Raw genomic sequence first — 25,659 nt, 5'->3', positions numbered from 1 at the left:
CAAAGTGGATATATCAACAAGGCAAGTCTCGCAAACATTTTGGTTTCTAAATGCAGATAAAAGATATCTTTACACTATATTGCAGTCTATTAAGTGAAATATAGCATTATATGTGGGCTACCCAAAACGTGTGAGTGGTGAAGAACCCGCCTGCCAATGAAAGAAACATAAGGGAGGCGGGTTTGTTCTTTGGGTCAGGAAGATTCCCTGGAGGAGGGCAAGGCAACCCACTCCAGTACTCTTGCCTAGAGAAACCCATAGACAGAGGAGCCTGGCAGTCTACAGTCCATAGGGTCACAGAGTCAGGCATAACTGAGTGACTTAGCACACATGCAGCATTATATCTTAAAAAAAAAAAAAAAAAAAGTACATATCTTAATTACAAATGGTTTAATGCTAATAAGTGCTAGCCATCATCTGAACCTAAAGCAAGTGGTAATCTTTTTGCTGGTCGAGGATATTGCCTCGATGTTGACGATTATTAACAGATCAGGGTTATGGTTGCTGAAGGCTGACATGGCTCTGGTACTTCTTAAAATAAAACAACACTGAGATTTGCTGCATCAATTGACTATTCTTTTCACAATTTCTCTGCAACATGCATTGCTGTTGGCTAGCATTTTACCCACAATAGAACTTCTTTCAAAATTGGAATCAGCCCTCTCAAGTCCTTTTATTTCAACTGTTTATATAATATTCTAAGCCCTTTGTTATCATTTCAACAATCTTCACAGCACCTTCACCAGAATTATATTCCATTTCAAAAAACCACTTTCTTTGCTCATCCATACGAAACAACTCCTCATTTGCTAAAGTTTTATCATGAAATTTAAGCAGTTTATTTTGCCACATCTTTGGATTCCACTTCTAGTTCTCTTGCTATTTCCACCACATGTGAGGTTACTTCCTCTACTGAAGTCTTCAACCCTTCAAAGTTACCCATGAGGATTGAAATCAACTTCTTCCAAATTCCTTTATATGTTAATATTTTGGCCTTCTTCCCATGAAGCATTAATGTTCTTAATGGCATCTAGAATGGTGAATCCTTTCCGAATGGGTTTCAATTTATTTTGCCCAGATCCACTGGCAGAATCACCATCAATAAGACTTGAAAGTAAAAATTGCTCCTTGATCCATTGGCTGCAGAATGTGTTGTGTTAGCAGGCATGATAACAACATGTATCTCACTGTACCTCACCATCAGAGCTTTTGGGTGATCAGATACACTGTCAATGAGCAGTAATATCTTCAAAGGAATTTTTTTCCTAGGCAGTAGGTCTCAACAGTGGGCTTAAACTATTCAATAAACCGTGTTGTAAACTTATGTTCTGTCATCCAGGCTTTGTTGATTCATGTATATAGTATAGGCAGAGTAGATTCATCATAATTCTTAAGAAACCTAGGATTTTTGGAATGGTAAATAAACATTAGTTTTAACTTATATTTGAAGTTTGCATCTAACAAGAGAGTCTGTTCTTTGAAGCTTTGAAGTCTTCTCTAGCTTTGAAAGTCTTAAAAGATATCATCTTCCAACATAAGGCAGTTTCATCTACATTGAAAATCTATTATTTAGTGTGGCTATCTTGATTAACTATTTTAGATAGATTTCTGGATAACCTCCTCCAGCCTCCACATTAGAACTTGCTGCTTCACCTTGTACTTTTATATTATGAAGATGGCTTATCTCCTTAAACCTAGCCTCTACTAAGCTTCAAGTTTTTCTCCTGTAGCTTCCCCAGCTCTCTCAGCCCTCTTAGAACTGAAGAAAGTTTAGAGTCTTGCTCTGGATTAGGCTTTAACTCAAGGGAATATTGTAGCTAGCTTGATCTTGTATATAGACCAGTAAAACTTGTTCCATGTTAGTAAGAAGAATGTTTTGTTTTCTTACCACTTGTTCACTGGAATAGTATTTTTAATTTCCTTCAAGAACTTTTTCTTTGCATTCACAGTTTGGCTACCTGTTTAGTGCAAGAGCCCTAGGTTTCTGCCTATCTAGGCTTTCAACGCGCCTTCTTCATTAAGCTTAATAATTTTTAACTTTTTTCTTAAAGTGAGAAATGTGTGACTTCCTTTCACTTGAACACTTAGAGGTCATTGTTGGATTACCAACTGACTTATTTCAGCATTTTTGTGTCCTAGAGAATATGCAGGTCTGAGGAGAGGAAGAGGGATGAGGTAATAGTTGGTCGATTAATGGAACAGTCAGAACACAAACAGCTTTTATCAATTAAGTGTATTTTCTAATATCGGCAAGGTTCATGGTACACCAAAACAATCACATTTGTAACATTAGATCACAGATCATCTTAATAAATATTATATAATGAAAATTTGAAATATTATGAGAATTACCAACATACAACACAGAGACAAAAAGTGAGCAAATGGTGTTGGAAAAATGTTAACAGACTTGCTTGACATAGGGTTGCCACAAACCTTCAAATCATAAAAAATGCAATATCAGTGAAGGGCAATTAAGTGAAGAGTAGTAAAATGAGATATGCTGGTATTACACAAACATACACACAGGAATATTATTCAGCCACAAAAAAGAAAGAAATCTTGTAATTTGCACATATGGCTGGGCCTTGAGAGTATTATGTAAAGTGAGATGTCAGGCAAAGAAAGACAGTACTGTATGATATCACTTATACATGCAATCTAAGAAACCAAATTCATAAAAATAGATAGTAGAATGATAGAAAGGGTTGGAGAGTATAGGAAATTGGAAGATGTTGTTTAAACTAAAAACTAGAAGATAAATAATCCTGGAACTGTAATGCTCAGAATAGTGATTATGGACACCAACATTATATTATAAATTTCAGAGTTGTTAAGTCAGGAAGCATTTAACAAGAGGCTTCCTGTGTGCTGTTTTGGATCTGTCAGGAACTCTGTGGCCCTTATTGATTCCTGAATATTCAGGAATTTAGAGAAGAGACACGCCTTTCCCCAGGGCTGAGGAATCCAGGCATTTCTCATTACAGTGATAAGTACCCTCTTCCTTTTTATGAGCCAAATGGTAAAAGATGATTGTTTGCAACTCTCTCTCTTTGATAGCGATCATCTTATGTTTTGTAAGTCTGGAATTTTTATCTTTATCTTTGCTGGGAATTACTACAGTATATACGCCCACGCCATGTTGATTAAAACACCTTTGCTCCATCAGAGCTTTGGTCCCCGTGTCTTTCTTTTTTTCTTCTCTCTCTCTCTCTCTCTCTCTCTCTATTTCTGGCTAATTTCTTGGAGCGCGGAGGCCCGCTGAGCTCACTTTCTTACCTGGGCTTCTAAGACCCTCTCGAGAAGGCACAATGCGCCTTCACCCACTCGAGAGGGTGCCTGGTGCCTCCGCGCAGCAGCGCGAGCCCTGAGAACAGGGCCTTATTGGCTTTCCATGTAAACCAGGGGATATCAGCCTCTTTCTCTCTCTTACTCTCGGAACCACCAGGTTTCGATCCATTAAAGGACCAACAAGTGGCGCCCAGAAACAGGGACTCTGGTACACGTGGCTTCGGACAGAGTGACCCCCAGGGCCTATTGAGGCTGGTAAGTACTAAGACACGGGTAAATTGGATGGAAAGGCCCCTCACTTTTCTACTTTACTTCAGCACTTATTTAAAGTTCAGGGATTTTCGGTTTCAGGCCAGAGAATAGAGGCTTGCCTTCAGACAGTGGTTGAATGTAACCCTTGGTTCCCTATGAAGGTAGTTCCGATAGATTTCAGGCCCCTATGGGCTCTCATTGAAACTGTGATTCTGTCATTTCAAGGTAATTCTAGACTTCCTGATATTTGGCAACAGGCAGAACACTTATTACATGAATATAAATTAGACAATGATACCTTACAAAAGGCCCAATTAGAACAACAAAAGATATTTCAAGATTTTCCTACTAACCCTGCCCCGGTTGCTCCAAGCGCTCCTCCCCTGCCAGAGGGCACATATCCCAAAGTCTCTCCCTCGATAAAAGCTAATGATTTTGACAAAGACTCCCCTAAGACACCTTTTAACATTAAAACTGACAACATCTTTCTGAATAACAGTAATCTACCTGCTTCCCTACGGAGGCTCTCTGAGTTGCTGGCTTTGCAATTGCAAGTCTCTGAAGCTGAAGGTTTCTCCCCCTTTCCAGATTTAAAAAATGTTGACGCTCAGAGGCAAATAACACCACAATATGAAGGTATTAACCTTTTTCACATACAACAAGTGAAAGGGCTGTAACTTTGTATGGGCCACATTCGCCTTTTACTAGAGAGATTCTAAATGCTCTGGCGTCTAATATTGGAAATTTTATTCCCTTTGATTGGCGAATTTTAATAAAAGCTCTCCTTAAACCAGGAGAGTATCTTCAAGGACAATGTGGTTTCAAGATAGAGCCAGAGATCATGCTAACAGAAATGTTCGAGCTGGCGCTCCCCAAAACCAAATTACTTTTGAAATGTTAACTGACACCGGACAATTTGACGCTATAGAAGCTCAAATACGATGTCCTCCTTTCTTGCATGATCAATTAAAAACAGTGGCCCTTGAAGCTTGGGATGGAATTACTCCTCAAGGGGAGCCTACGGGTAGCTACACTAAAATATTACAGGGACCTAATGAAATACATGCCGATTTCTTAGCTAGATTAGAAACTGCTATTTCTCGTACAGTAATTGTAAAAAAAAAAAAAAAAAGCTAAAAGGCAACTAGAAAAATTACTTGCTTATGAAAATACAAATTAGGAATGTCAAAGAGCAATAGCCCAATTCGTGATACAGGGACAATTTTTGATTATTTGAAGGCTTGTCGCAATCTAGGATCAGTAACTCAAAGAATGCAAATGTTAGCTGAGACAATGGCTATTTGCTTTAAAAAGGGAAATGAAGGATGTTTTACATGTGGAGATAAAAACCATTTAAAAAGGGACTGCCCTAAGAACGTTAATAAAAAAACCTCCAAAAGTCTGCCCCCACTGCTGTAGAGGAATGCTTTGGGCCAAAGAGTGTAAATCTAAATTTGATATTAAAGAAAAACCTATTCCGGGAAACTCCAAGCAGGAGACCTCCCAGATCCCCTTCAACAAAAACCAGGGGCAAATTCCATCTTTTCCCTCAAACCCTCAATATCCGGCAGTGCTGCCCTCGATTATACCAGTGCTAAACTCCTTTACCCTCAAGCAGTCCCCTCTAGAATACCTACTAGACTTTTTGGGCCCCGGCCCCCAAACTTTCAGTCTTTTATTGGCCAATCTAGTTTGAATTAACAGGCAAAAAGGACAGGGGTCTCCAAATGGAAAAAAATAGGCTGCAAGTGTCAGACATTTTTATTTCTCTTAAGCAGCAGGAAAAAACAAACTAGCGAGATATATATATATTTGTGTTGTCTTCTCATACAAATTTAAAAAGAGGTTTCTCTTAAAATACTCTGTTGCCATAATGACACCTGGTTTCACTTGAATTTAACTTTTCTCAAACTTGAGCTATCCAACGCATTTTTCTTATGGAAATGTTTGTCTTAAGCTATGTTAATGTGCTATACATTTACCCCAGACTATGTCTTCAAGTTGGTTCTGCCTAAGACTCAGGACAGACTTGACAAACCGGTATGTTTTACTCATGCAAATGTTCTCTTAAGCTATGTTAATGAAAGTGTATTGGCTTGAAAACCTGCCTTTCTTCAAGATTCAAGTCAATCATCTTGTGGCCTGAGACAAATCACCTGGTGCTAAGGTTATCTCAAAGTACATGTTGTAGGTGAGGGGCCTGGTGCTATTCTCTTCAGTTTTGAGACATTTCCTTTCTCTAATTAACAGACTGTTGGTAGTTATATGATATCTGGCCAGAGACTAGCAGGGGGGCACTCTTTCCGCCCCCTTCTGATGCCTATGCCAGAGGTTTTCTCTATATCCTTTATACCTTAATAAATCTTTATTACAAATAAGTCTCAATTTGAACACATTACAAACATATACTGATTTCCAAATAGCTTTTCTAAAATATTTTGGAAAAATTTCATATCATTATCCTTCTGGTAAGCTGTAGAATTTCTTCAAAAATACTAAATTTATTATTTCTCACAGCCTATACCACAAGCTGAGGTTTTTTACATAGGATTAAAAACGCCAAAACTTCTTTCTGGTCTCTTAAAAAATACAAAGTCTTTTACACTAAATTTCATTCTGCTCAACAAAATAAGTTATATGCTCTTATTCAAGTTATTTGCCTATATCCTTACCCCATTAATATAGTCTCTGATTCTAAATATTCAGTTTTTGTATTAATAGATACAGAAACCTCCACCATAAACTCCTAGTTCTATTAAAACAGACACTGGCCCTGCCTATATTTCTAAATACTTTAAACAATTTTTTACCATCTTTTTCTATTAAACATATTACAGGTATTCCTTATAATCCACAGACATGAGACATAGTCGAATGAACACATCACACACTAAAGTTACAAATAAAAAAATTAAAGAAAGGGGAATACACAGATACACTACTGTCTTCCTTATCTAAAGCAGACTTTACTAGATTCCAACATAAGATATTTTCTAAACCCATGACTATTGTTAATACAATTTTATTTGTTTTAAATTTTTTAAACCTGCCACAGGGAAATATTTTAACAAGGGCAGAAAGGCATTTCGAGGAATTGAAGGACACTTCTCTTCCCCTGCCCATTTGGTACCAAGACAGGTTAATGAAACAATGGAAATCTGAGAAATTAATCTTACAGGGAAAGGGATATGCTTGCATTTCCCCAGGTGGATCCAACAAACTTTTTCCTCGGAAAATTCGACCCAAGGGGGCCCCTGACATTCAAAATGGAAACAACAAGAACCCTGGGAGGAAGAAATTCCAATACAGGCCATGGCTGCTCTAAAGACCTCCAGAAAGCACCACCCTCAGCGACATCAACCCTATGATCTCCCCACTTGGGGGTAAATAAAAACCCTCACTAATCAAGTTAAGAATCTGATTTCTCAACAGGGGATGCCTCAGAGTCCTGAAATCTTATCGCTATGCTCCGTTGGCCTGAGACACCCAGCTCAAGCCGGATTAACTAATTTACTTACCCAACCCCAGTTTATTTCAGGTCATAATGTGGACGGAGGCAAGACCCATCATATCAACCAATGACTCCACCCATATGCCCCCTCCCTGGAACCCTTACACCCTGGGGAGGAGGGAAAACTAATTAACATTTCTTTAGGTTATGAAGTCCTTCCTTTGTGTATGGGCCCAGCAGAATTATGCATAAATGTCAGCTGACAAACTTGGGCATTTGTCCTGCCTCCAAAAGAAGACTATCGGACATTGCTGCCCTTTGTCTGTGAACCATGTTTACTACTGAAACTTTAGGGAAAGAACAAAAAAACATTATATAAAAGGTTACTAACACAGTGTTGAAACATTACCATGACAAAGGACTTCTTTGCTGACATCCTCCTCCTCCTCGAATCATCCTCAATAAACAAATTGGGCCTGAACTAGAGACATATAAAACATATGGAAACTTGCTGCCAGCACCAAAGAACTTGGGACTCGGACCAGACATTTCACAGAGACCAGTCGTGGTCATAGTAACTATTTCTTTCGCTATAATCAGTCATATTATATAGGCCTGTGTCCCACTTCCTTTTGTTATAGACATAAGGAATTTACAACTTGATCTGTAACTTGCATTAATTGCCAATTTTGTGTTACTCATGTTCATTTCAATCATAGTACCTACAGCTGGGAACAAATCAAATTTCATTCACATGATAATGTCTCCCTGAGTGTACAATTACTGCAAAAGGAAATCTTTGAAACTTTCTCCTCCACTAAACTTTAGCTAAACAAATTATCTGGGCTAGACCCACAAGGATGGTTTCAAAGTATTACCCACAGCATCTAGAACTGTAACTTTGGTGATTGTGTTGATAATTGTATTTGTTGTTTATCGTTGCCTTTCTATAAGGTTGGTTAATACTAACAAAACTCATTTGGTCAAGACTTTATTTTTTTACAAATATAATAAAAGGAAATTGTGAGGAAGGATTTAACAAGAGGCTTCCTGTGTGCAGTTTTGGATCTGTCAGGAACCCTCTGGCCCTTATTGATTCCTGAATATTCAGGAATTCAGAGGAGAGGCACGCCTTTCCCCAGGGCTGAGGAATCCAGGCATTTCTCATTACCTTGATAAGTACCCTCTTCCTTATTATGAGCCAAATGGTAAAAGATGATTGTTTGCAACTCTCTCTCTTTGATAGCGATCATCTTATGTTTTGTAAGTCTGGAATTTTAATCTTTATCTTTGCTGGGAATTACTACAGTATATACGCCCACGCCATGTTGATTAAAACACCTTTGCTCCATCAGAGCTTTGGTCCCCGTGTCTTTCTTTCTATTCCTTCTCTCTCTCTATTTCTGGCTAATTCCTTGGAGCACAGAGGCCCGCTGAGCTCACTTTCTTGCCTGGGCTTCTAAGACCCTCTGGAGAAGGCGCACTGTGCCTTCACCCACTCGAGAGGGCGCCTGGTGCCTCCGCGCAGCAGCGCGAGCCCTGAGAACAGGGCTCTATTGGCTTTCCATGTAAACCAGGGGATATCAGCCTCTTTCTCTCTCTCACTCTCGGAACCAGCAGGTTCCAGTCCATTAAAGGACCAACAAGCGCTCTCTTACTTTCTTATCGTAGACACCGGACCACCAGGTTCCAGTCCATTAAAAGACCAACAGTTAAGAGATTATATTTTAGTTGTTCATCATCACAAAAATATTATACTTACGAGGCATGATACAAATTTTCTGCTTCCTTCATAGCTCAGTTGATAAAAAATCCGCCTGCAATGTGGAAGACTTGGGTTCAATCCCTGGGCTGGGAGGATACCCTGGAGAAGGGGAAGACTACCCAGTCCAGTATTCTGGCCTGGAGAATTACATGGACTGTATAGTTCATGGGGTGGCAAAGAGTTGGGTATGACTGAATGGCTTTCACTCTCATTCTCTCTCATGATACAGGTTTAACTAATACTATTAGGGATATCATATTGCAATATATGAATATATTACATTGCATTTTACACCTTAAACTTACACAATGTTTTGTTTAAATTATATTGATATATCAATAAAAATTTTAAATTTAAAAATACTATATATGTTATTTAGTATTATTTTTGTGATTTGTTAATACTTTAAAAAATATCTTTATTATATGAATTTCTTCCCATTCTTGTTTTCAGCCATAAGTTATATGTTTCCCATGCCTAGTTTTCTTATTATCTTTATTATTATTTTTAATATTTTTTAATTATGTATATGTATATAACATGTGTGTGTGAGAGATTAAATATGTTACTTACAGTATATTGATCAGTTTACCTCTGTATTTTCCTGTATTACTTTAGAATCTTCTGAATGACTTGGATATTAATTTTTTCCCATTTATTTTTATTAGTTGGAGGCTAATTACTTTACAATACTGTAGTGGTTTTTGTCTTACATTGACATGAATCAGCCATGGATTTACATGTGTTCCCCATCCCGATCCCCCCTCCCACCTCCCTCTCTACCCGGTCCCTCTGGGCCTTCCCAGTGCACCAGGCCTGAGCACTTGTCTCACACATGTATATTATCTATGGTGAAACAGATCACCAGCCCAGGTTGGATGGATATTAAATTTTATTTTCAATTGTTTTACTTTATTTTTAATTGGAATTTTATTGTGGGTTGTATGAAGCTATATGTAGCTACAAGTTCATTTTTCATAAATGACTGGAAAAAAGTGTGTAAGAATAAAAATGGCTTGAGAAAAATTAATATATATAACTATGGTCAAATATTTACTCTCCAGCAAAAATATAAAAATGAAACATTTTATAGTTTTAAGTCACACACCTAACTTCAGGGGAAGTCATTTTAAAGTCTGATAGTATCAGATTTGAATGTGTATTATGTTTATTAACTTCTTCTTATTCATTTTCTAATGTTGTCACAAATTGAGCAGTTAACACTTTTCAGGTGGAAGAAACTAAGTGAAGATATTAATCCATGATTTCTCCACACTTTAATTTCATTCAAGGAGGTTCAAAATTATGTTTGCCTTACACTTGCAGAAAATGTTACCCAATACCCTAAATAAACCTTGTTTCATACTCATATGAACATACATACTCTGTTCAATAATGGAAGTGAATTCTTGACCAACAGGTAATAGGTACATTCTGCTTTGAAATAAGGAAAAGTTTTAATTTAAAAACACATTTGTATATATTCTAAAGCCTCTGATCGTCTTGGAGGACTTGTGAACTTCCAAAAGGGACTTCTAGATAGATATTATGGAAGCATACTACCTGCATGAATATAAATATTTTCATAGTAGTTAAGCACTTTTTCAACAGATGATGCTAAATACTATGTGTTAAGCACTGTGTTTAACACAAATGATAGTAGTGACTATATACTATCTACTAGATATTTGGCTAGTGGGTAAGTAGGTAGTGGCTATCTACTAGATAGTAGGCTAGTGGGTAAGCAAGAATGTAAATAGGCAATTTCAGTACCATGTGTTTTAAATCTTATGATAGAGATGATCACTGTGTGACATATAAGCACAGATAAAAATGAAAGTGTTAGTTGCTCAGTCCTGTCTGACTCTGTGACCCCGTGGACTGTAGCTCCCCAAACTCCTCTGTCCATGGAATTCTCCAGGCAAGAATACAGGAGTGAGTAGTCATTCTCTTCTCCAGGGTACCTTCCCTGGATCGAACCCCGGTCTCCTTCATTGCAGGCAGATTCTTTACCATTTGAGCCACCAGGGAAGCACAGAGGAAAGACACCTAATTCAGTCCCAGAGGATGAAGAAAATTCTGAATATGATAGTCTCCAAACTTAAGCCAGGAACAGTGAATACATCAGACCAAAAATGTGAGAGAACTTTTACCAAGTATGGGGAATAATGTTTACAAAGTCAAGACTCAAGAAAGAGCACAGAGAACAAGATGGTGGTGGAGTAGGTGGATGTGGAATACATCTCTCCCCATGGATGCATCAGGAATACACTTTGAGGCACAGGAGTGCATGCCAAACACCAGCTGAGAGGAGATAGGAGTACCTGACTAGCAGGAAAGTATCTAAGCTCCATAGGATGAAGGAACTAGGAGGAAAAAGAGGAGTGTTACTAGGACTGGACCTGCTTTCTGGGGCTAAGGGAACTGAAGTAGGGGTCTGATCTCCACATCAGGGTAGTTGTCTGAGTCAGAGGAGAAACATTTAAAGCTGAGTGAAACAGCTGATCTGTGGCAGCCTACATGGAATGAGAATCAGATAGTCCTTGCCACAGTCATATGTACACCAGACAGGGATGCAGTTCCCCTAGAAGGCGCAGCGGCTGGGAGCTGTAGCTGGGACTGTGGAGCAATCCCAGAGCGAGGGCTGCTATTGACTGCGGAGAGACGGACTGAGGGGATGTGAGGGAGGAGACCGTGGTGGGAAATGGCTGTGGAGGAAAGCCAGGTAGCCATAGAAGTAAGGCGATACTGCTGAATCACATGAAGGGGGTGGAGCCATCATCATAGCCTCTCTCCCGACAGGCCACAGTCTGCAGCTGAACCATAGAGAAGCTGGCCCATCAAATGCCTGACACAGTGAAATACAGAGTAGGACTCCACACAGAGTGCTCCTTTAAGAACCTGAAGAACAGAACAGTAGAGAAGGACCCAGGCAAGAGAGTGCCTGAATGGGCAGAGCTACGGAGAAAGACTAGCCAAAGAGGCCTTCTGATCACCAGCTACCAGAGGTTCAAAAAAAGACTCTGAGAGGGCCATAACTCCTGTGGCTGAGGCAGTTCTTGTCCCTGCACACTTGGCGTTGCCAGGGTCCCAGTGACACAAGCAACTGTGCCATCTTCACACTCAACCCTCACTGCGGCAGAGTTGCCACAGGCAAAAAAAAAAAAATAAAATGTCTTGCATCTATGCACACCAGATCACTTCAGGCTGGTTCAGCTCTTTTTGACCCTGTGGACTGTGGTCTGCCAGGTTTCTCTGTCAGAGGGTTTCTCCAGTCAAGAATACTGGAGTGTATTGGCTAATACTGGTTGCCATACGCTTCTAGAGCACTATATTCTAGAGCAATGCTGCCCTAGCTACCAACTCGTCTGAGTGGCTGGTGCTGCCAGAACCCCTGTGACCCAAGCAGCTGCACCACCTCCACACCTGGTCATCACAGACGCAGACCCAAGTCCTCCAGGGCAACCTCAGGAGCAAACCGCAGTGGACGACCCAAATGCAGAAGTGCGAATAAAACCACAGTTGAAACCCAGAGGTAGTGTGGCTAAGGAAGAAGACCCAAAATCTTCCCACCAGCTGTACAAGCTGCAGATTAAATCCACATGGTCAACTAGGCAGACTGTGTCTACGGAATATGTAAAAGGACATTGAGAGCTCCCCAACACACACAGACACACACACACACAATGCACCAGTTCTAATAGGTGTGGACATTGGAGGCAAGAGCACACCAGAGTAGGACCAGATTAGAATCTCAGCTACCCCAACAGCAGGTCCAGAGACCAGCAGAGGGATGGAGGGCATCCTAGGGATGTGAGGTGGACTGCGACTCCCAGTGAGGGAAAGGATATTGACAGGAGTGACTAAAGGGAAAAAATACATATATATGTATATATTATTCTTATGTGTTCACTTGTTCTGCAGTTTCTTTTGCATGATTTATTTTTCTTTCACATTTTTTTCCTCTTCCCCCTTCCCTCTGTTGTAGCTGTTGATTTTATTGGTGCTATGAAATTTCATTCAGTTCTTGAGTTTTTAAAATTTAATTGCACGTTTTTTATGGGTGTTATAAACCTCTGCTTCTACACTGGGATTTTGCAGTTCTATGGAGTTTTCCATTTTTTCCTTTCCTCTTCCTTTTTTCTTTTCTTTTAATTTTAATTTTTTAAAACCTATTGATATTTTTTCCTACACTTCTTTCTCCATTTGCTTTACCTACTGTTCTTTTCCCCTTGCAGTTACTCTTTAGTATATATAAATCTTCTTTATCTACTTCAACTTAATTTGGCATATCTATTCTTTCTTTCCTTTCCTCTCCACATATTTGTTAGTTTCATTTTCATTGTTTTAATCCCCACTTGGCACCTTGCTTTTGTTTTGTTTTCCAGTTTGCACTTTACTTAGTTTTGTTCTCAAATAGTAGATATAATTTTTGGCTTCCTTTGTTCACTGGGTCAATCTATTATACTTTATTTTTATTGGACTATTTGATTTTGTCTATAAGTGTATATGCATATGTGTATATTTGGTTACTTTAATTATTATTATTATTATTTGCTTGATTTTGTAACTGTGATTTGTCTGAGGTTTATCTTTGGTTGCTCATTTATTGGGTATTTGTTTTAATCTCACTTAATGCCATAAAAACCACCTGTGGAATCTTCATTTCTGACCAGAGGTCAAGCCCTGAGCCTTTGGATTGGGAGCTCTGACTCTAAGACTCAAGACTACCAGAGAACTAAGCCTCAGTCAGTTCAGTTCAGTACAGTTCAGCCACTCAGTCGTGTCCAACTCTCTTTGACCCAATGGACTGCAGCACGCCAGGCCTTCCTGTCCGTCACCAACTCCCGGAGTTTACTCAAACCCATGTCCATCGAGTCAGTGATGCCATCCAGTCATCTCATCTTCTGTTGTCCCCTTCTCCTCCTGCCCCCAATCCCTCCCAGCATCAGGGTCTTTTCCAATGAGTCAACTCCTCGCATGAGGTGGCCAAAATATTGGAGTTTCAGCTTCAGCATCGGTCCTTCCAATGAATACCCAGGACTGATATCCTTTAGGATGGAATGATTGGATCTCCCCTTGGGAGTATCAAATAGTGAGAACTCTCACAAAGGAAGCCACTTGAATACAAGACCCAACATCACCCATCCACCAGTTACACCCTATGCAGAACACCTCATCCAAACAATAAACAAAACAAAAATACAAACCCAATCATCAGCAGACGGGACTACCACCTCACTCAGCCTTGCTCATCAGAGGGGGGGAGGAAAAAAAAAAAACAAAACAGCAACAACAGCACAAATCTCACCCTATAAGAAGCTTATTCAAACCATTGGACTAACCTTAGGAGAACAGAAACCAAAACAAATAAATGATTCAACCTTGAAGCATGGAAAAAGGAGATCTCAAACACAATAAATTTTAAGAAAAATAATGAAATGGTAGAAAAGTAGTGCACAAATTAAGGAACAAACTAGAAACACAGAAGTCCAAATAAATGAAGAGGAAATAGGCAAATTACCTGAAAAAGAATTCAGAATAATGATAGTAAAGATGATAGAAAACCTTAAAAACAGAATGGAGAAAATGGAATATCCAATTAACAAAAACATAGAAGAATTACAGAATAAACATAAAAATACAAACTACACAACTACTGAAATTAAAAATACTCAATAAGAACACAATAACAGAATATCTAAAGCAGAAGAACAAATCAGTAAGCTGGAAGATAAAATGGTAGAAATAATTTCTGAAGAACAAGAGAAAAGTAAAAAGAATGAAAAGAACTAAGGATAGTCTCAGAGACCACTGGGACAATATCAAATGAACCAACATTCGAATTATAGGGGTCCCAGGAAAAGAAGAGAAAAAGAGTATCAGAAAATTTTTGAAAAGATTACAGTTGAAAATTTCCCCAGCAAGGAAAAGGAAATCATCAATCAAGTCCAAGAGGTGCAAAGAGTCCCATACAGCATAAACCCAAGGATAAAGACACATACTATTCACTCTAACTAAGATTAAACACAGAGAAAGAATATTAAAAGCAGCAAGAGAGAAGAAACAAGTAACATACAAGGGATATCCCATATGTTTAACAGCTGATCGTTCAGCTGAAACTCTGCAGGCCAGAAGGGAATGGCAGGATATATTTAAAGTATTGAAAGGGAAAAACCTACAAACAAGATTACTCTACCCAGCAAGGATCTCATTCAGAATTGATGGAGAAATCAAAAACTTTTCAGACAAGCAAAAGTTGAGATAATTCAGTAGCACCAAATCAGCATTACAGCAAATGTTAAAAGGGCTTATATAGTCAAGAAATACAAGAGAAGAAAAAAGTCTACAAAGTGAAAGCCCAAACAATTAAGAAAATTTCAATAGGAACATATATATATCAATAATAACTTAAAATGTAAATGGATTAAATGTTCCAACAAAAAGGTAAAGATTGGCTGAATGGATACAAAATAAGACCCATATATATATATATATATATATATATATATACTGTCTAAAAGAATCCCACTTCAGACATAATGACACATATAGACTGAAAGTCAGAGGATGGAAAAATATATTCCCTGCAAGTGAAAAGCAAAAGAAAGCTGGAGTAGCAATCTTCATATCAGACAAAATAGACCTTAAAATAAAGATTACATGAGATAAGGAAGGACACTACACAATGATCAATGGACCAACCCCAGAGGAAGACATAGCAATTGTAAACACCTATGCACCCAAGAATTGATGCTTTTGAACTGTGGTGTTGAAGACTCTTGAGAGTTCCTTGGACTGCAAAGAGATCCAGCCAGTCCATCCTAAAGGAGATCAGTCCTGGGTGTTCATTGGAAGGACTGATTCTGAAGCTGAAACTCCAATACTTTGGCCACCTGATGCAAAGAGCTGACTCATTTGAAAACACCTTGATGCTGAGAAAGATTGAGGGCAGGAGAAGGGGATGGCAGAGGATGAGATGGTTGGATGGCATCGCCGACTCAATGGACATGGGTTTGGGTGAACTGTGGGAGTTGGTGATGGACAGGGACACCTGGCATGCTGTGATTCATGGGGTCACAAATAGTTGGACACGACTGAGCACCTGAACTGACTGACTGATCCAAAATAGGAGAACCTCAGAACATAAGACCTACGCTAACAGACACAAAAGGAGAAACTGACAGTAACACAATAATAGTAGGAGACTTTAGCACCCCATTGACACCAATGGGCAGATCATCAAAACAGAAACTTAATAAGGAAACACAAGTCTTAAATGATGCAGTTGAAGAGATGGATCTCAGTGATATCTTCAGGACATTCCATCCAAATGCAGAAGAATAAACCTTCTTTTCAAGTGCACATGGAACATTCTCCAGGATAGACCACATCTTGGGTCACAAAACAAACCTCAGTAAATTTAAGAAAATTGAAATCATGTCAACTGTCTTTTCTGACCACAATGCTATTAGACTAGATATCAATTATGAGAAAAAAAAAAACTGTAAAAAATACGGACACAATGAGATTAAAGAATACGTTTCAGTTCAAGACTGAACTAGCAGGATACTGAAAAAATCAAAAGAAAACAAACAAACAAACTCTCTAGAAACAAATGATAATGAAAACACAACAACTGAAAACCTATGAGATTCAGAAAAAGCAGTTCTAAGAGGGAAGTTTATAGCAATACAATCCTACCTCAAGAAACAAACAAACAAAAACCATCAAATATACAATCTAAATTTATGTCTAAAACAACTGGAAAAAGATGAACAAAAAAGCCCCAAAATTAGCAGAAGGAAAGAAATCATAATATCAGAGCAGAACTAAGTGAAAAAGAAATGAAAGAAATGATAGTAAAGATTAATAAACTAAAAGCTGGTTCTTTGAGAAGATTAACAAAATTGACAAAACTTCTAGCCAGACTCATCAAGAAAAAAGAGAGAAGAATCAAATCAACAAAATTAGAATTGAAAAAGGATAAGTTACAACAGACAATACAGAAATAGAGAGGATTATAAGAGATTATTGCAAGTGAACATGAAAGTTGCTCAGTCCTGTCTGACTTTTTGTGACCCAATGGGCTATCCATGGAATTCTTCAGGCCAGAATACTGGCGTGGGTAGTTTTTCCCTTCTACAGGGAATCTTTCCAACCCAGGGATGGAACCTAGGTCTCCCACATTGCACGTGGATTATGAACAACTATATGGCAATAAAATTGATAACATAGAAGAAATGGAAAGATCCTTAGAAAAGTTCAGTCATTCAAGACTGAACCAGGAAGAAATAAAAATTATAAACAACCCAATTATAAGCACTGAAATTGAAGCTGTAATCAAAAATCTCCCAAAAAACAAAAGCCCAGAACCAGATGGCATCATAGCAGAATTTTATCAAACATTTAGAGAAGAGCTAATGCCTATCCTTCTAAAACTCTTCCAAAAAACTGTAGAGGAAGGAACACTTCCAAACTCATTCTGTGAGGACACCATCACCCTGATACCAAAACCAGACAAGATACCAACAAAAAAGAAAACTATAGGCCAATATCATTGATGAACATAGATGCAAAAATCCTCAACAAAATTTTAGCAAACAGAATTCAGCAACATATCCAAAAGCTCATACAACATGATCAGGTTGGGTTTATAACAGGAAATGCAAAGAGTTTTCAATATTTGCAAATCAATCAATGTTATACACCATATTAACAACTTGAGAGATTAAAATATATATGTGATAATCTCAACAAATGAAGAAAAAGCCTTTGACAGAATTTAGCACCCATTTATGATTAAAACTCTTCAAAAAATGGGCATAGAAAGAATCTATCTCAACATAGTCAAGACCATATATGATAATCTTAGAGCAAACATTATTCTCAATGGTGAAAACCTGAAAGCATTCCCTCTAAGATCAGGAACAAGACAAGGGTGTCCACTTTCATAACTATTATTCAACATAGTTTTGGAAGTCCTAGTTACATTAAGCAGAGAAGAGAAAGAAATAAGAGGAATCCAGATCAGAAAACAAGAATGAAAGCTCTCAGTGTTTGCAGATGGCATGATACTGTATATATAAAACCCTAACAACACTATCATAAAATTAATAGAGCTAATTAGTGAATTTAGCAAAGTCACAGGATACAAAATCAATATACAGAAACAATTTGCATGTCTATATACTAACAATGACATATCAGAAAGAGAAATTAAAGAATCACATTCACCATTGCAAAATAATAGTAGTAGTAGTAATAATAATAATGAGGAAGAAGAAGAAAATATATACAAATAAAGTTACCTAAGGAGACACAAAAAAAAAAACTGTATACTGAAATTTATAACATCACTGTTGAAAGAAATCAAAGATGACATAAACAAATGGAGAGATATTCCATGTTCCTGGGTAAGAAGAATCAATATTGTGAAAATGACTATCCTACCAAACTCAATCTACAGATTCAATGTGATCCCTATCAAATTACCAATAGCATTTTTCACAGAACTAGAAAAAAAATTAATAGTTGATGCAGAAACACAAAAGATCCTGAATAGTCAATGTAGTCTTGAGAAAGAAGAATGGAGCTTGAGGAATCAACCTTCCTGAATTCAGATTATAATACAAAGATACAGTCATCAAGACAGCAGAATAATGGAACAGAAACAGAAACATAGAGCAATGGAACAAGATAGAAAGGCCAGAAATAAACCCATGAACCTATGGCCACCTTATTTTTGACAAAGGAGACAAGAATATACAATGGGGCAAAGACAGCCTCTCGAATAAATGGTGCTGGCAAAACTGGATAGTTACATGTACAAGAATGAAACTAGAATATTTCCTAACACCATACACAAAGATACACTAAAAATGGATGAAAGACCTAAATGTAAGACCAGAAACTATAAAACTCTTAGAGGAAAACATAGGGAGAACACTCTGTGACATAAATAAAAACAAGATCCTCTATGGACCACCTCCTAGAGTGATGGAAATAAAAACAAAAGTAAAAAAGTGGGACCTGATTAAAGTAAAAACTTTTGCACATCAATGGAAGCTATAAGCAAGGTGAAAAGACAAGCCTAAGAATGGGAGAAAATAATAGCAAATGAAACAACTGACAAAGGGTTAACTTCCAAAATATAAAAGCAAGAAGAAGGCGAACTTCCAAACTCATTTTATGGAGCCACCATCACCCTAATACCAAAACCAGACAAAGATGCTACAAAAAAAGAAAACTACAGGCCAATATCACTGATGAACATAGATGCAAAAATCCTTAACAAAATCCTAGAAAGCAGAATCCAACAACATATTAAAAAGATCATACATCATGACCAAGTGGGCTTTATCCCAGGAATGCAAGGATTCTTTAATATCTGCAAATCAATCAATGTAATGCACCACACTAACAAATTGAGAGATAAAAGCCATATGATTATCTCAATAGATACAGAAAAAGCTTTTGACAAAATTCAATATCCATTTATGATAAAAACTCTCCAGAAAACAGGCAAAGAAGGAACATACCTCAACATAATAAAAGCTATATATGACAAACCCACAGCAAACATTATCCTCAATGGTGAAAAATTGAAAGCATTTCCCTTAAAGTCAGGAACAAGACAAGGGTGCCCACTCTGACCACTACTGTTCAACATAGTTTTGGAAGCTTTGGCCACAGCAATCAGAGCAGAGAAAGAAATAAACGGAATCCAGATAGGAAAAGAAGAAGTAAAACTCTCACTGTTCACAGATGACATGATCCTCTATATAGAAAACCCTAAAGACACTACCAGAAAATTACTAGAGCTAATCAATGAATACAGTAATGTTGCAGGATATAAAGTTAAAACACAGAAATCCCTTGCATTCCCATACACTAACAATGAGAAAACAGAAAGAGAAATTAAGGAAACAATAACATTCACCATTGCAACAAAAAGAATAAATTACTTAGGAGTATATCTACCTAAAGAAATGAAAGGCCTATATATAGAAAACTATAAAACACTGATGAAAGAAATCGAAGAGGACACAAACAGATGGAGAAATATACTGTGTTTATGGATTGGAAGAATCAATATTGTTTAAATGACTACATTACCCAAAACAATCTATAGATTCAATGCAATCCCTATCAAGCTACCAATGGTATTTTTCACAGAACTAGAACAAATAAATTCACAATTTGTATGGAAATACAAAAAAACCTCGAATAACCAAAGCAATCTTGAGAAAGAAGAATGGAACTGGAGGAATCATCCTGTCTGACTTCAGGTTCTACAGCCATCAAGACAGTATGGTACTGGCACAAAGACAGAAATATAGATCAATGGAACAGAATAGAAAGCCTAGAGATAAATCCATGAACCTATGGACACCTTATCTTCAACAAAGGAGGCAAGGATATACAATGGAAAAAACACAACCTCTTTAACAAGTGGTGCTGGGAAAACTGGTCAACCACTTGTATAAGAATGAAATTAGAACACTTTCTAACATCATACACAAAAATAAACTCAAAATGGACTAAAGATCTAAAAGTAAGACCAGAAGCTATAAAACTCCTAGAGGAGAAGATAGGCAAAACACTCTCTGACATAAATCACAGCAGGATCCTCTATGACCCACATCTTAGAATATTGGAAATAAAAGCAAAAATAAACAAATGGGACCTAATGAAACTTAAAATCTTTTGCACAACAAAGGAAACTATAAGCAAGGTGAAAAGACAGCCCTTAGAATGGGATAAAATAACAGCAAATGAAGCAACAAACAAAGGATTAATCTCAAAAATATACAAGCAATTCCTGCAGCTCAGTTCCAGAAAAATATGACCCAATCAAAAAATGGGCCAAAGAACTAAACAGACGTTTCTCCAAAGAAGACATACAGATGGCTAACAAACACATGAAAAGATGCTCAACATCACTCATTATCAGAGAAATGCAAAACAAAACCACAATGAGGTACCATTACACGCCAGTCAGGATGGCTGCTATCCAAAAGTCTACAAGCAATAAATGCTGGAGAGGGTGTGGAGAAAAGGGAACCCTCTTACACTCTTGGTGGGAATGCAAACTAGTACAGCCACTATGGAGAACAGTGTGGAGATTCTTAAAAAACTGGAAATAGAACTGCCATATGACCCAGCAATTCCACTCCTGGGCATACACACCAAGGAAACTAGATTTGAAAGAGACACGTGCACCCCAATGTTCATCGTAGCACTGTTTATAATTGCCAAGACATGGAAGCAACCTAGATGCCCATCAGCAGACGAATGGATAAGGAAGCTATGGAACATGTACACAATGGAATATTACTCAGCCATTAAAAATAATTCATTTGAATCAGTTCTAATGAGATGGATGAAACTGGAGCCCATTATGCAGAGTGAAGTAAGCCAGAAAGATAAAGACCAATACAGTATACTCACACATATATATGGAATCTTAAAAGATGGTAATGGTAACCCTATATGCAAAACAGAAAAAGAGACACAGATGTACAGAACAGACTTTTGGACTCTGTGGGAGAAGGCGAGGGTGGGATGTTCTGAGAGAGTAGCATTTAAACCAGTGTACTATCAAGGGTGAAACAGATTACCAGCCCAGGCTGGATGTATGAGACAAGTGCTCAGGGCTCGTCCACTGGGAAGACCCAGAAGGATGGGATGGGGATGGAGGTGGGAGAGGGGATTGGGATGGGGAACACATGTAAATCCATGGCTGATTCATGCCAATGTATGGAAAAAAACACTACAATATTGTAGAGTAATTACTCTCCAACTAATAAAAGTAAATGGAAAAATAAATAAATAAAAGCAGCTTATACAGCTCAATACCAGGAAGAAAGAGATCCAATCAAAAAGTGGGAAAAATACCTAAACAGACATCTCTCCAAAGAAGACACACATATGGCTAACAAACATATGAAAAGATGCTCAACATCTCTCATTATTAAAGAAATGCAAGTCAAAACTACAATGAGATATCACCTCACACCTGTCAGAATGTTCATCATCAAAAAGTCTACAAACATTAAATGCTGGAAAGGGTGTGAAAAAAGGGAACACTTTTGCACTGTTGGTCGGAATGCAAATTGATAGAGCCACTGTGGAAGTCGGCATGGAGATTCCTTAAAAAAACTAGGAATAAAACCACATATGACCCAGCAATCCCACTCCTAGGCATAATCCCCGAGGAAACCAAAATTGAAAAATACACATGTATCCAATTGTTCATTGGATTGTATCCACTTCATACATTGGATACACTATTTACAATAGCTAAAACATAGGAGCAACCTAGATGTTCATCGAGAGATGAATGGATAAAGAAGTCGTGGTACATATATACAATGAAATATTACTCAATCATAAAAAGGAAGGCCTTTGAGTCAGTTCTAATGAGGTGGATGCACCTAGAGTCTATTCTACAGGATGAAGTAAGTCATAAAGAGAAAGATGAATATTGAATTCTAACACAAATGTAAGCGATCTAGAAAAATATTTTTTTAAAAAACAAAAAAATTGCAAAAAAATAAAAAAGAACTATCTTAAATACCTTGAGTCACTCCATTGTGTCTGATTTTTTTGTGACCCCATGGACTGTAGGCTACCAAGCTCCTCTGTCTGTTGCAGAGAAGAACCAATTCCGATTCTAAGTTGGAAGTGTTTCTTTGACTTGCTTTTTGTTGCTTTTGTATAGTCATACATAATGACCCCTCTGTCAGTTTTTTTTTTTTTTTCATTTATTTTTATTAGTTGGAGGCTAATTACTTTACAATATTGTAGTGGGTTTTGTCATACATTTAAAGGGTCTTTCTTCAGATATTAGAGAGATAATCTGATCCTGTCCATCTATGAAATGCTAAAAGCAAAAAGATATTAAGACATCCCTCCCTTCCTTGATGCTTCCTTGATTGCCAGAGATGTTTGCAAAACTGATGGCCCTTTTTACTTCCCCACCTCTCTCTCTATTCTGCCTTTCCTATTTTACTTCCTCACCTCTTCTCTTCCTAGTTCTATAAAAGAACCTGACATCCAGACCCCAAGGATAATGGTCGTTTTGAGACATTAGTCTGCCATCCTCTAGGTCAGGCAGCTTTCTGACTTAGTCATATTCCTCGCCTCAACATCCCATCTCTTGGATTCACTGGCCTGTTGTGCAGCCGGCAGAGTGAACTTAGACTCAGTAAAATGTTCATGGAATTTTCCGGGCAAGAATACTATGGTGGGAAGCCATTCTCTTCTCCAGGGGATTTGCTGACCAGGGGTCGAGCGCTGGTCTCTTGAATCACAGGCAGACTTTTTACCATCAGAGCCAACACTTTACTTCTCCCTTATTCATGGTGCAATGGGGATCCACTAAAGACTTTTAAAACGGAGGTGATGCAAATTGGAGATAAGAACGCAATGCTAGTCAACATTTAAAGTGTTTAGAAGTAAATCAGTTCAGTTCAGTTCAGTTGCTCAGTCGTCTCTGAATCTTTGCGACCCCATGAACCACAGCACGCCAGGCCTCCCTGTCCATCACCAACTCCCACAGTTCACCCAAACCCATGTCCATGGAGTTGATGATGCCATCTAGCCCTCTCATCCTCTGTCGTCCCCTTCTCCTGCCCTCAATCTTTCTCAGCATCAAGGTGTTTTCAAATGAGCCAGCTCTTTGCATCAGGTGGCCAAAGTATTGGAGTTTCAGCTTCAGCATCAGTCCTTCCAGTGAACACTCAGGACTGATCTCCTTTAGGATGGACTGGTTGGATCTCCTTGCAGTCCAAGGGACTCTTAAGAGTCTTCTCCAACACCACAGTTCAAAAGCATCAATTCTTTGGTGCTCAGCTTTCTTTATAGTCCAACTGTCACATCCATACATGACTACTGGAAAAACCATAGCCTTGACCAGATGAGCCTTTTTTAGCAAAGTAATGTCTCTGATTTTTAATATGCTATCTAGGTTGGTCATAACTTTCCATCCAAGGAGCAAGCGTCTTTTAATTTCATGGCTGCAATCACCATCTGCAGTGATTTTGAAGCCCAGAAAAATAAAGTCAGCCACTGTTCCACTCTTTCCCACCTCTTTGCCACAAAATGATGGGACTGGATGCCATGATCTTAGTTTTCTGAATGTTGAGCATTAAATCAACTTTTTTACTCTCCTCTTTCACCTTCATCAAGAGGCTCTTTAGTTCTTCTTCACTTTCTGCTTTAAGGGTGATGTCATCTACATATCTGAGGTTATTAATATTTCTCCCAGCAATCTTGATTCTAGCTTGTGTTTCCTCAAGCCCAGTGTTTCTCATGATGTACTCTGAATAGACGTTAAATAAGCAGGGTGACAATATACCGCCTTGACGTACTTCTTTCCTGTTTGGAGCCAGTCTGTTGTTCCATGTCCAGTTCTAACTGTCGCTTCCTGACCTGCACACAGGTTTCTCAAGAGGCAGATCAGTTGATTGAAATTAGTTCAAATACTTCAAAGAAACTACCATTTAGCACACAACAAAGAAATACATGTGACTATAAAATTAAGAGATTTTAAAGCTGTCCTCCAAACAAACGTTAGGAGAAAAATACTGATTAATGACTTTTTCAGGAAAGGCCACTGTTTAAAAAAAAAAAAAGTAAGAAAAAGGGAAGAAGAAAGATTGCTCCTCCCATCACTTCCTCCTTTTCCTAGAATGAAAACTTAAGAAGAGAAAAGAAGGTAGTGCCAAAGAGCAGCAGTGAGGCTGGCTATGGAGCCACTCCATGGACTGAAAAAGACTGATTGAGCAATGACTGACTGTCATAGCAGAGAAGAAAATCACTTGGGAATAGATGGCAAACGTAATTGGCCTTCACCAAAACAACATAAAACACAGTGACATAAATGCAGTGCTCGGCAAGACACAAATGGGAAATGTGTAGTTAATATGTTTCATAAAGAATTTTAGCTCAGATTAAATGAACAAATAAACAGTACTTTAGCCTTGTCTAAATAGCCTTATAAGTGTAAAGCTGAAGAAAAAGTGTGACAAAGCAATCTTGAGTTCAGATCTGCTACTCCCTTGGGCCCGTTCATGCATCACAGCCTTGTGGTGATAAAGGGGTATGCAAAACTAACTTAAGCTCTGAGCCTCATCGTGTAGGGCCACCCATGATGGACGGGTCACAGTGAAAACTTCTGAAAAATGTGGTCCTCTGGAGGAGGAAATGGCAACTCACTCCAGTATTCTTGCCTGGGAAACTTCATGGGCAGTATAAAAAGGCAAAATATATGACACTGGAAGATGAGACCCTCATTTTGGAAGGTGTCCAATATGCCACTAGGGAAGAGCAGAGGGCAATTATGGATAGCCTCAGAAAGAATGAAGCAGCTGGTCTAAAGCAGAATCTATGCTCAAGTGGTTGTGTCTGGTGGTAAAAGTAAAGTTCAGTGCTGTAGAGAACAACATTGCATGGAACATAACCTGGAATGTTATGTCCATGATTCAAGGCAAATTGGACGTGGTCAATAAGAGATGGCAAAAGTCAACATCAAAATGTTAGAAATCTATGAAGTAAAATGGAAGGGAATGGACAAATTTAATTCATAGGACCATTATATCTACCACTGTGGGCAAGAATCCCTTACCCCTCATAGTCAACCAAAGAGTCCAAAATGCAGTACTTGGTTACAGTCTCAAAAACAGCACAACAATCTTGGTTCATTTCCAAGACACACTATTCAACATTACAGTAATCCAAGTCTATGCCCCAATCATTGATGCTACAAAAGCTGAAGGTGATGATTCTATGAAGAATTACAACACCTTCTAGAACTAAAATCAAAACAAATAAACAAACAAAAATCCTTGTCATCATAGGGGATTGGAATGCAAATTAGGAAGTAAAGAGGTAT

The 25,659-nt window shown here is 38.2% G+C and overlaps 1 protein-coding gene across 7 annotated transcripts in view; it reads right to left on the bottom strand.

Annotated features, from left to right (window-relative positions):
• Positions 1-25,659, bottom strand: part of GRIA4 (glutamate ionotropic receptor AMPA type subunit 4) — a 639,355-nt gene that overhangs the window by 497,628 nt on the left and 116,068 nt on the right. The gene's annotated exons all lie outside the window — the stretch shown is intronic.

Source organism: Odocoileus virginianus, chromosome 10 (assembly GCF_023699985.2).
Source record: "Odocoileus virginianus isolate 20LAN1187 ecotype Illinois chromosome 10, Ovbor_1.2, whole genome shotgun sequence".
Taxonomy (NCBI): Eukaryota; Metazoa; Chordata; class Mammalia; order Artiodactyla; family Cervidae; genus Odocoileus; species Odocoileus virginianus.
Note: the sequence above shows the minus strand (reverse complement) of the source record. Positions and strands in the feature narration are given on the sequence as shown.